Genomic DNA, 12240 nt, shown 5'->3' with positions numbered 1-12240 from the left:
TCAATGAAAAAGGACGTTTCATTATTAGAAACAGGCCCTAAATGTTAGCTGCTAATGTGTTTTGTACATGGGTGAAAAAATTCATGCCATTTATACATTTTGGACTAACATCAAAGCACACTTATGTCACACTGTTCTTTCTGGGTTTGTCATATGGAGGGCTCTTTGAAAATTGTAATGAGATGCAAGCTTACCCCGATATCCCCTTCTCTACTCATCATGAAGGACAGCTTTGACTCTTGAGGGAACCAAAGCTCTTATAGGAGCTGCTGAGGGCCATGCCTGGCATTTTCCAATACTGTTTCTGTTTGAGCAGTGTAATCCTGAGCTACTTTTCTCTCTCTCAGGATAAATTTTTTCACCTGCCAAATGAGTAGGTTGGACTACAGCAGGAGTCAGCAAATGTTTTTGGTAAAGGGTGAGAAAGCAAATATTTTTGGTTTTGGACCACGTGGTCTGTGTTGCAACTATTTAACTCTGTGATTGTAGTGTGAAAGGAGCCATATTAAAGTATGTAGAAAAACAGCCATGCCTGTTCTCTAATAAATTTTTTATTTACAAAAATAGGCAGTGGGTCAGACTTGGCCAGTGGGTCATAGTTGCAGGCGCCTGGGCTAGATGAATTCTAGGATCCCTTTTAATTTTTTTTTTTTTTTTTTTTTTTTTTTTCTGCCATGTATTCAGTTTCAATCATTGTGTGAGAGTTCAGAGTTGGGAGATAGCTGGAGAAAAAGAGGAGCACACTTTAAAGAATCATTGGCTGGATGAGATTACTATATTTGACTTATCTTTTCACTTGGAATCTTTTAACTTTGTAGCATAATGCCCCTATTATATTTAGCAATTAGAGTGCCATCACAAAGTAAAATGTAAAACCATTATTCCTTGAAAAGAGAAAAGGCTTGCGGTATGAAATGATGCATGCAAGGAGTGTGGGTGATAATTTACTCATATAATCATTTCTATTTCAGTTCTATGGCAAGTATTTCTGGAGATGGCTCACACGGCAAGGAGATCTTTAAGATGTGCACACCATAATTAACCTTTTTATATACTCTGATAGAAATATCAATAGTCTTCTCTCTATGTTAGCAGTTTTAACTTTACTTATATAGTCAATGGAATGATTTGAATTAAAGAATTACGATTATAAGAGAGAAAAAGCCCTTTATACCTTGGTTTTAAAACAAAACATGCATATTCTTTCTGTTATTTTTATATCATGCTGAAGTTCTAGACAATGAATGCCTCTGGCTCTTTTTTTTCCCCCTGGCAGAGGGGAGTAGACAACTGGCTGGTACTTCTGTTGTGTATAGACCAATGATTCTCAAAATAGGGTCTCTGGACTACCAGCATCAGAATCACCTAGGAACCTAGAAATGCAAATCCTCCAATTCCTACCCCAGATTTACTGAATGAGAACCTCTTGGCGTGCAGCCCCACAGTCTGTTTTAATAAGCCCTCCAAGTGATTCTGATGCCTGATGAAGTTTGAGAATCACTGTATGCATTAATACTTTCTATAAACAAATTAAATGGAAGACCTGGCCTCATACAAAGAGCAGATGACCCTAGAGTTTGCACATGCAGAAGGTGCAGAATAAAGGCACTACATCTCTAGCTATTTTGCAAGAAGAAGGGAGCTGAAAAAGGAAAACCACAGGGAAGGAGAAAGACATAGAATTTTGGTGAGTAGGTAGAACTAGAAAACCTCAGAGGTTGCATTTGCAGTGGTGGCTAAGCTCATACACATCACCACTACCTCCTGTCTCAAAGTCATTCACTCAATAGCCCTCACCATGATTGACAGGTAAACACTGTGCTTAGGTGATGGGGACATGGAAATGAAGATGCTCTGTCTACATAGAATTCATAGTTTTGAAGTGAAAAAAGAAAAAGAAATGGCTCCCTTGAGAATCTACAATGAGTACCTAATAGTCAAAATCAAAAGGGAGAGGCTGGACGACAGGAAAGCAAAAGGGTAAATAAGGGGATACAGAGAGTGAGCATGAAACAGTTTAATTGGTACTAGAACATTTAGGAATGTGCTTTTAATCCCTCCAATTACTTTGATTTGGAGATATGGACCCCTGAGTTCTTTATTCCCTCACTGCCTTGTTGAACAAAACCACAGAACTGTAACCAAAAGCCTTCCCTTCCCTTATGAGGCTTACAGTTGGAAAAAAGCGAAAGTAACTCAGAGACATAAGCCAATAATCTATGTATAGGTCAGAAACAACATAGTCTCATACTAACATCACCTAATTATCTGTCTAGTTCTGTGACATTGTATTAATTCTGGAGCCTCATCTTAAAATTATCTCTGCGTCCACCAGGAGAGTGTTATAGATGAAACCATGTTATTAAAAACTAACACTAAATCAAACATCACAGTGCTTTCAGAATTTGGATGATTTCTAGAAGTCACCTTGCCAAACAGACTAAAATGTTTTAAAGAATGACTTTATCATTTTAGTCAAATATGTATGTCCAGTCAAATAATATGTACTGTTTTAAAAAATTTCAAGCATTACAGAAAGGTACAAAGAAAGAAGCAAATAATTTCCTGAAGTACAGATTATTAAGATTTGGTGAACAAAACAAATAGAGAGTAGGTAATTAGAAATAGTTTCAGGAAGGGGGCTAATACAGTACATGCTATTTTTGAAAACAGAGTTTTTATTTTGGAATAATTTTAGATTTACAGAAACACTGCAAAGACAGTACACAGTATTCTCAAAAACCCCTTACCCAGCTTCTTCTGCTCAATCTTATATTATCATGGTACATTTAGCACAGCTAAGAAACCAACATTAGTACATTACTATTAACTAAATCCAAGACTTTATGTGTATTTCACCAGTTTTTCCACTAATGTCCTCTTTCTGTTCCAAGATCCACACTGCATTTGGTTGTCGGGTATTAGGATTCTCCAGAGTGGTAGAACCAATAGGATATGTGTGTATATATATATAATATGTGTGTGTGTGTGTATATATATAATATGTATGTGTATATTATATACATAAAAACATATATATATATAGAAAGATAAAGAGGCTTATTATAAGGAATTAGCTCACGTGGTCATGGATGCTGAGAATTCCCAAGATCTACAGTCAGCAAGCTAAGCCCCAAGGGTGATGATGTATAGTTTCAGCCTGAAAGCTGGCAGGCTGAAAAACCCAAAAAGAGTTGATCTTTCTGTTCAGGTTTAAAGAGTGGAAAAAAACTGATGTCCCAGCTCAAAGCAGCCAGCAACAGGAGATCCCCTTTTCTCAGCCTCTTTGTTCTATTTCCGTCTTCAATTGATTGGATGAGGCCCACCCACATCAGGGAGAGCAATCTGTTTTTATCAGTCTACCCATTCAAATGTTAATTTCACCGAGAAATACCCTCAAGGGACATACCCAGAAGAACATGTGACCAAACATCCAGGCATCCTGTGGCCCAATCAAATTGACACACAAAATTAACCATCACAAGTATACATACTATTTCAAATTTAATACAATATCCAACTTGCCAGATCATTTTATAAGTAACATCCTTCATTTAAAGTGCTCACAGTAAGCAGACAGCTTTCTAGGTGTCCTTATATTTACTTCTGTCCCCATCAGTTCAGTTGAATACTTTCCACAAGTTTCTGTTTGAATTGTAACTTTTAAAATCATATAACTTAAATTTTTTTGAAAACTGATACAATACTGATGCAAAAAGAATGAATTGCTATTTCCATAAAGACTAGGTGGAGTGTGTTAGAAAATTTGCGAAGATGTAAAGTAATGCAAAATTTGCTTTCTGGTTAGGTGTGAGCATCACAATGGTAAAATATTGGGAGGTCAAGGGGAATAGAGGAGGATTCTTCACTCAGATTCCTTCTTAAGTATCTTTCAGCTCGTTTCATTTTAAAGAAAATTGAAACCGGAAATCCTGGCGAGTGCATTATTGGTGTAATTCATACAGAAAAGATGGCCAAGGGGAATTCCAATCAGAGGACCACTTTCAAAGGAAAGATCTTGGCCCCAAATCAAAAGATCGGCAAATGATTGTATATGTGGTTTATGTTTAAATATGCAGTTAGGGAAGATGAAAAAGTTCTAGAGATGGAAAGTAGTGATAACTGTACAACAATGTGAATATATTAATGTCGCAGTCATAGGACTGTACACTTAAAAATGGCTACAATGATAAATTTTGTTATCTGTATTTTATCACAGCAACAAAAATAAAATATGCAAAGTAAGTATGTATATTTTTTCAGATTCCTTGTTTTAACAAATATTTTTTGTTAACTTCTAAATTTTTTTTTTTCTTTTTTTATTTATTTATTTTTGAGACAGAGAGAGACAGAGCATGAACGAGGGAGGGTCAGGGAGAGGGAGACACAGAATCTGAAACAGGCTCCAGGCTCTGAGCTGTCAGCACAGAGCCCGATGCGGGGCTCGAACTCACGGACCATGAGATCATGACCTGAGCCGAAGTCGGCCGCTTAACCGACTGAGCCACCCAGGCGCCCCTTTTGTTAACTTCTAAATGGTTGTGTTGGATACAAAGGCTTATTCTGTATTGTTTATTTTTACTCTAATTTACTAGAAGAAAGGGAAACCAATATGAAATTGAATGAATATTAGGTAAACAATCCCTTTTGTAATTTTAAATCAAGAGATTTTAATTCTGTGGCATAGCTCTAAATTTAGGGGGAAAAAACTAAAAAAGGAGTGCGTGGGTGGCTCAGTCAGTTAAACCTTCGATTCTTGATCTCAGGGTTGGGAGTTCAAGCCTTGTGTTGGACTCCATGCTGGGCACGGAGCCTACTTAAAACAAATGCTATGAAAGACTTTAAGAGGTTAGAACAGTGCTTCTTAACCCAAGGCAGTGCCAATTGCTTACATTGCATTTGAAATGCATGAACTGTTTCTCAAGGTCATAATAGCTGAGGTGATCCTGGCATTCTGGAAGCTGGGCTCCAGAGATGCCAAACATCTTATAATGCAGAGGGAAGTCCTGATATCAAAGACATGTCCACCCCAAATGTCAATAGTTCCCTCAGTGACAAAGATTGAGGTAGAGTCAATATATTGAAAAAATTTATGTTTCAGGGCGCCTGGGTGGCTCAGTCAGTTAAGGGTCTGACTTTGGCTCAGGTCATGATCTCACTATTCATGAGATATGAAATTTATTGTCAAATTGGTTTCCATACAACACCCAGTGCTCATCCCAAAAGGTGCCCTCCTCAATACCCGTCACCCTCCCACCCCCCATCAACCCTCAGTTTGTTCTCAGTTTTTAAGAGTCTCTTATGCTTTGGCTCTCTCCCACTTTAACCTCTTTTTTTTTTTTTCCTTCCCCTCCCCCATGGGTTTCTGTTACGTTTCTCAGGATCCACATAAGAGTGAAACCATATGGTATCTGTCTTTCTCTGTATGGCTTATTTCACTTAGCATAACACTCTCCAGTTCCACCCACGTTGCTACAAAGGGCCATATTTCATTGTTTCTCATTGCCACGTAGTACTCCATTGTGTATATAAACCACAATTTCTTTATCCATTCATCAGTTGGTGGACATTTAGGCTCTTGCCATAATTTGGCTATTGTTGAGAGTGCTGCTATAAACATTGGGGTACAAGTGCCCCTATGCATCAGCACTCCTGTATCCCTTGGGTAAATTCCTAGCAGTGCTATTGCTGGGTCATAGGGTAGGTCTATTTTTAATATTTTGAGGAACCTCCACACTGTTTTCCAGAGCGGCTGCACCAATTTGCATTCCCAACAACAGTGCAAGAGAGTTCCCATTTCTCCACATCCTCTCCAGCATCTATAGTCTCCTGATTTGTTCATTTTAGCCACTCTGACTGGTGTGAGGTGGTATCTGAGTGTAGTTTTGATTTGTATTTCCCTGATGAGCAGCGACATTGAGCATCTTTTCATGTGCCTGTTGGCCATCTGGATGTCTTCTTTAGAGAAGTGTCTATTTCTAATTTATTATTTATTTTCATCATTTAAAATAGATGATTTAGTACTCAATACCAGACCTTTTCATGTCATGGCTTCTTCATTTCTGCACGCTTTACTTTGATTCATTTACTTGGTTGCTTAGATTTTGTCACATGGTAGTTTTTAACTAACTTAATTTTTTAATTTTAGTTTTTAATTTTTTTTTTTTTTTTTTAGAGAGAGATTGAGAGAGCGTGTGCGAGTCGGGGAGAAGGCTAGAGGGAGAAAGAGGATCTTAGGCAGGCTCTATGCTCAGCAAGGAGCCTGATGTGGAGCTCGATTCCACGGCCCTGGGATTGTGACTTGAGCCAAAATCAAGCGTTGTGGCTCAACCAGCCGAGCCACCCAGGGGTCCAGTTATCTTATTTTTTATTCCAAGAAAAGTTTGTGGATTTTGATTTCTTTACATCCTTTCATGGTTATGATCTATCTGTTGTATTTATCCTAGCAGGATAATTGAATTGGGCTTAAATTTTTCAAGTCATGCATTCTTTTCTTCAGAACTTTATAGACATTGCCGCACTATCCCTGGCTTTGAGTGTGATATGGGAAAGTCTAGGGTCAATCTTCCTCCTTTATAAGTGATTTACTTTTCGCTGGTATACCCATAGTATGATAACTTAAAAGGCATTATTCTTTTATTACCTTGCAAATATTATAGTTGAAACTCTCAAAAAATCAAATATAAAATATGTAAAATATACATAATTGAAATGAAAACTTTACTCACTCAACTCAAGAACTAAAAGGATCACCAGTACCATCGCCTCTATCATGGGTTCCTCCCTTGTTCTATTTCCCTGACTTTCCCCTGAGGGAATAACTCCCGTGTATGCTTATCCTTCCTTTGCCATATTCCAAATATTTTTATCACATATCTATATATCCACAAGTAATATATTATTTCATTTTGCTCATTTTCGAGTTATGTAAAAATGATATCATACTATCTATAATCTTTTGGAACTCTTTTTCATTCAAGTTAATGTTTTTAAAGATTCATCCCCATTGTTTTGCATTACTAAACAGTACTATTTTTTAAAATAGAATTACTGGTATACAATTTACATGCCATAAAGTTCACTTTTTAAAGTAAATAGTTCAACAGCTTTCAGTATATTTACAAAGTTGTGTGACCATGACCATCTTCTAATTTGAGATTATTCATATCACCTCCCACCCCCAAAAGAAACTTTATACCTATCGACAGTTCCTCCCAATTCCCTTCTCCCTGATCCTTCATAGCCTGTCTCACCACCAGTGATCTACGATCTCACCTCTATTAAATATCAAGTGTCTCTGTATGTTTGGACCTATTTTCTGTTCCATTCGGTCACTCTCCATTTGTCTGCTTTTCTAATAATCTGCCAAGATTAAACTTTTAATTATTGTAGCTCTATAGAAAGCCTTTATACTTGGTACAAGTTGTTATACTCACTTTTTTTTGTTTTTGTTTTTAAAGTTTATGTATTTTGAGAGAGAGAGAAAGAGAGAGCACATGCATGATAGGGGCGGGGCAAGAGAGAGGGAGAGAGAGAATCCCAAGCAGGTTCATGCTGTCAGCTCAGAGCCCAATGGGGGGCTTGATCTCAAAGCTGTGAGATCATGACCTGAGCTGAAATCAAGAGTCAGACACTTAACCAACTGAGTCACATAGGTACTCCTGTCACACTCAATTCTTTTTTTTTTTTTTAATGTTTTTAAATTTATTTTTGAAGGAGAGAGAGAGAGATGCTCCCCATGCTGGGGAGGAGCAGAGAGAGAGGGAGACACAGAATTCGAAGCAGGCTCCAGGCTCTATGCTGTCAGCATAGAGCCCAATGTGGGGCACAAACCCACGAACCACAAGATCATGACCTGAGCCGAAGTGGGACACTCAACCGACTGAGCCACCCAGGCGCCCCTACACTCAATTCTTTAAGAGTCTTAGTTTCTCTTAGCCCTTTGCTTTTTCATGTGCATTTTATAATTAGCTTGCCCATTCCATGAAAAATCCTGCTGGAATCTTAAATCTATAGGTCAGTTTGATAGAATATACATCTTTACAATATTACAATTGCTGTCCATAAACATGGTACATCTTTTCATTTAAGACTCTAATGACTTTCTATCAAGTTTTATATTTTTTCTATACAAATCTTGTATGCCTTTTGTTAGGTGTATTCCCAGATATCTTATATTTTTATTGCAATTATAAATTGCACCTTTTTTATGTTACATTTTTAAAAAAATTTATTTATTTTTAAATTTTTTTTTTTTAACGTTTATTTATTTTTGGGACAGAGAGAGACAGAGCATGAATGGGGGAGGGGCAGAGAGAGGGAGACACAGAATTGGAAGCAGGCTCCAGGCTCTGAGCCATCAGCCCAGAGCCTGACGCGGGGCTCGAAATCATGGACCGCGAGATCGTGACCCGAGCTGAAGTTGGACGCTTAACCGACTGAGCCACCCAGGCGCCCCAAAAAATTTATTTATTTTTGAGACAGAGAGAGTGCACATGAGCAGAGGAGGGAGACAGAGAATACCAAGCAGGTTCCAAGCTGTCGGCACAGAGCCCAAATTGGGGCTCAGTCCCATGAACCATGGGATCATGACCTGAGCTGAAATCAAGAGTCAGACGCTTAACCGCCTGAGCCACCCAGGAGCTCCTTTTACATTTTTAAATGTTTATGACCATTGTTTAGAAAGGCAATTGAGTGGTCTTAGAGCCAGCCACTTTGTCAAAGTCTCTTATTATTACTAATAAGTTGTTTTTAGTTTCTGATTTCCAGTGGGATGCTTTTAACTTTTCATCATTAAGAATGATGTTTACTAAAGGTTTGATAGATACCTTAATTCACATAAAGAAAATTATCTTCTCCTCAAAGTTTGATAAGACTTTTTATGTTGAATCTATGGTCAACTTTATCCCATACTTTTTCTTCTTCTACTGAGATTATATATGGGTTCTCCCTTTTAATCTATTATATTGGGTCACAATTCTAGATTTTCTAATGTTAAACTTCTCTAGCATTCCTGGAATAAACCCAACAAGGTCATGATAAACTTTTTGTTTAACTCCACCAGATGTGATAATACTTTTCTTAGGTGAATGAGCTTGACTGAGATTGACCTATAATTTCTATTCTTGAATTGTACTTGCTATCTTTTGTGCCCAGGTTATGTGAAATGATTTCGGGAGTATTTCTTATTTTTCTATTTGCTGCTAAGTCTGTAAAACATAGAAATCAACATTGATATTTAGTAATTTCACCTATAAAATTAAATGGGCCTAGTCTTTCCTTGGAGGAAGATTTTAGACTATTGATTTAGTTGCTTTAGTAGCTTTAGGACTATTCAGATTTTGTAATTCTTAAGTCAGTCTTAGTAAGTTATATTTTCTAAGAATTATCAAAATTTACCTAGGTTTTCAAATTTATTGGCACAAAATTGCCAATAAATTTGTGTTGTCTTTTTTATCTCTGCTGTATCTATATTTATAAGCCCTTTTTAGTTGGTGTATTATTTGTACTCTCCTTTATCCTCAGTCTTGCCAATGGATTGTTTTTTAAGTCTTTCCAAAAAGCTGACTTTCATCTTTATCTTTCTGTTGTACTTTTTGATTTCATGGAATTCTCTTATTATTATTTCTTTCCTTTTATTTTCTTTGAGTTTATTCTCTTGTTCTTTTCTAAATACTTAAGGTGGGTGCTTACTTCATTTTTCAGACTTCTCCCTTTCCTAATTATAGGTGACAAATTTCTTTCAAAAATAATAGTTTTGACATGTTGTATTTTCATTATAATTTAGCTTTAAGTATTTGAAATTCATTATGATTTATTGATAAATGAATGATTAAGCAGTCTCTTTTCAAGTATGTGGGGACTTGGAAAATACCTTTTTGCTATTGACTTCTGTATTAATTGAATTGTCATCAGAGAATATGATCTTTCTAAAGTCAACTTGAGATTCAAAGTTCCTTTAGTGTGAGTCTGTTGATAAACTCTCAGTTTTAGTTTGTGTCTTGATTTCACTCTAAAACAGTTAATGCTTCATAAGTCTTTCCTCTCAGCAACAAATATATTATTCCATTGCCTCCTGTTTTCTGTTATTACTGTTCATCAGTCTGTTGTCCATGAAATGATCATCTTTTTGTGATGTAATTCCTCTCTAGTTGCTTTAAGAACTTTTGTCTTTGCTGCTCTAGAGTCACTACTTTGTGATATCTCGGCATTGATTTTCTTTTTATTCATCCTTTTTGGGAATATTGTGCTTTCTGAAATTGTAGATTAATAGCTTTCAGCATTTCTGGAAATTTCTTGCCTATTACTCCTAGATTAGCTTTATTCTCTTCTTCTGTGACTCTGATTTGACATATGTTAGATTGTCTCATTTTATCCGCAACACTTTATACTATTTTCATATTTTCCAGTCCTTTTTCTTTCAGGATTATATTCTGGTTAATTTGTTCATTTCTATGTTCGAGTTCATTAATGCATTTTCAGCTGTGGCTAATCTGCTTTTTAATATGTTTCATTTTTTTCTTTCAACATTTACATATTTTATATTTAGGTGTTCCATTTAGTATTTTTCAGAACTGCCTGATCATTCTTTTTTTTTTTTTAATTTTTTTTTTTTAACGTTTATTTATTTTTGAGACAGAGAGAGACAGAGCATGAACAGGGGAGGGGCAGAGAGAGAGGGAGACACAGAATCGGAAACAGGCTCCGGGCTCTGAGCTGTCAGCACAGAGCCCGACGCGGGGCTCAAACTCACGGACTGTGAGATCATGACCTGAGCCGAAGTCGGACGCTCAACCGACCAAGCCACCCAGGAGCCCCATGACTGCCTGATCATTCTTAATGGTTTTCTGTTGCTTATAATTTTTTTTTAATTTTTAAAAATATTTATTTTAAGAGAAAGGGAGAGAGAGTGTGTGTGTGGGCAAGAGCAAGTGAGCACAGGGGAGGAGCAGAGAGAGAGAGAGAGAGAGAGAGAGAGAGAGAGAGAATCCCAAGCAGGCTCTGCACTATTAGTGCAGAGCCTGATGTGAGGCTCAAACCCACAAACTGTGAGATCAAGACCTAAGCTGAACCCAAGAGTTGGATGCTTAAGCCACTGAGACACCCAGGTGCCCTGCCTGCTTATGCTTTTGATTGTACATTACTTTAAGTACTTCATAAGCAGCTAGTCTATACCTGAAATATATCTAATATAGGTGGCTTACCTTGTGAGGTTAGTGGTCTTTGATCGTGAACTAACAGTTGCCTGATCATAAATTGTGGGAATCTCATGGGATATACCATAGAATGTTTTCTGATGGAGATCTGGTTTGCTTTCTGCTAGGAGGTGGGAAGATGACCAACCTGGGCCACATTAGCTCTCTTTGAGAGTCCTGGCTTAATGCAGAATCTCAGGTTCAGCTCCCCTCCCTTGCTGTCCACTCTAAGTTCAGTATCTAAATTGCAATTTATAGTATCCCTCAGGATAACACACTTCTCTCCTTGGATTCTTGCTAAGAACATTTGTCAGCTCACTGCTCCCAGCTCCAGTGTTGACTTAGCTCTTCCTTTTATTTAGGGGTTGGGGGAGAGGAAGATCGGACTTGGAGATTATTTTACCCACTTTCAGGGAGTCCAGCAACAAACCAAAATGTTTTATTTATGGTCTAATTGGTTTCCAGAAAATAGTGTCTTGTCTACCATTGCTGCTGGAAGTGGAAATCCTATTGTTAAGCTGTGAAGTTCAGTAAATAAAGCACATGTGCAGACCATTCTGTCTCAGTTTTCCCAGCACAAGGTGCCCTATTATGATTTAAAGGGGCAAGTATCTATAATAATTTTTTTATTTTCAACTACAAATAAGGAAGTTAGGGCTCCAAAAGGCTAAATGGCTTACTCAATTTGTGATAAGGTGGGATGGAAGGGAGACACTAGAAATCATGTTTAATGTCTAATCCAGTAGACTTTTTAATAAATCCTTCCAATACTCTTTAGGTCCAATTTTATATTTTTAAAATTTTTTAATGTTTAATTTTGAGAGAGAGTCAGAGGATGAGCAGGGGACGGGAGGAGAGAAAGGGAGACACAGAATCTGAAGCAGGCTCCAGGCTCAGAGCCTGATGTGGGGCTTGAACTCAAGAATGGTGAGATCATGACCTGAGCCGAAGTCAGACGCTTAACCAACTAAGCCATCCAGCCACCCCACTCTTAGGTCCAATTTTAAAAGACATCTTAATGTTCAATTCTACATGTATTGTTTAT

The 12240-nt window shown here is 37.3% G+C and overlaps 1 long non-coding RNA gene across 4 annotated transcripts in view; it reads left to right on the top strand.

Annotated features, from left to right (window-relative positions):
- Positions 1 to 12240, top strand: part of LOC109263740 (uncharacterized) — a 204652-nt gene that overhangs the window by 58578 nt on the left and 133834 nt on the right. The window lies entirely within an intron of this gene.

Source organism: Panthera pardus, unplaced genomic scaffold, assembly GCF_024362965.1.
Source record: "Panthera pardus isolate Hobbes unplaced genomic scaffold, ASM2436296v1 HiC_scaffold_8, whole genome shotgun sequence".
NCBI classification, from domain to species: Eukaryota; Metazoa; Chordata; class Mammalia; order Carnivora; family Felidae; genus Panthera; species Panthera pardus.
The sequence above is the reverse complement of the archived record's forward strand: the minus strand, read 5'-3'. Positions and strand labels throughout refer to the sequence as shown.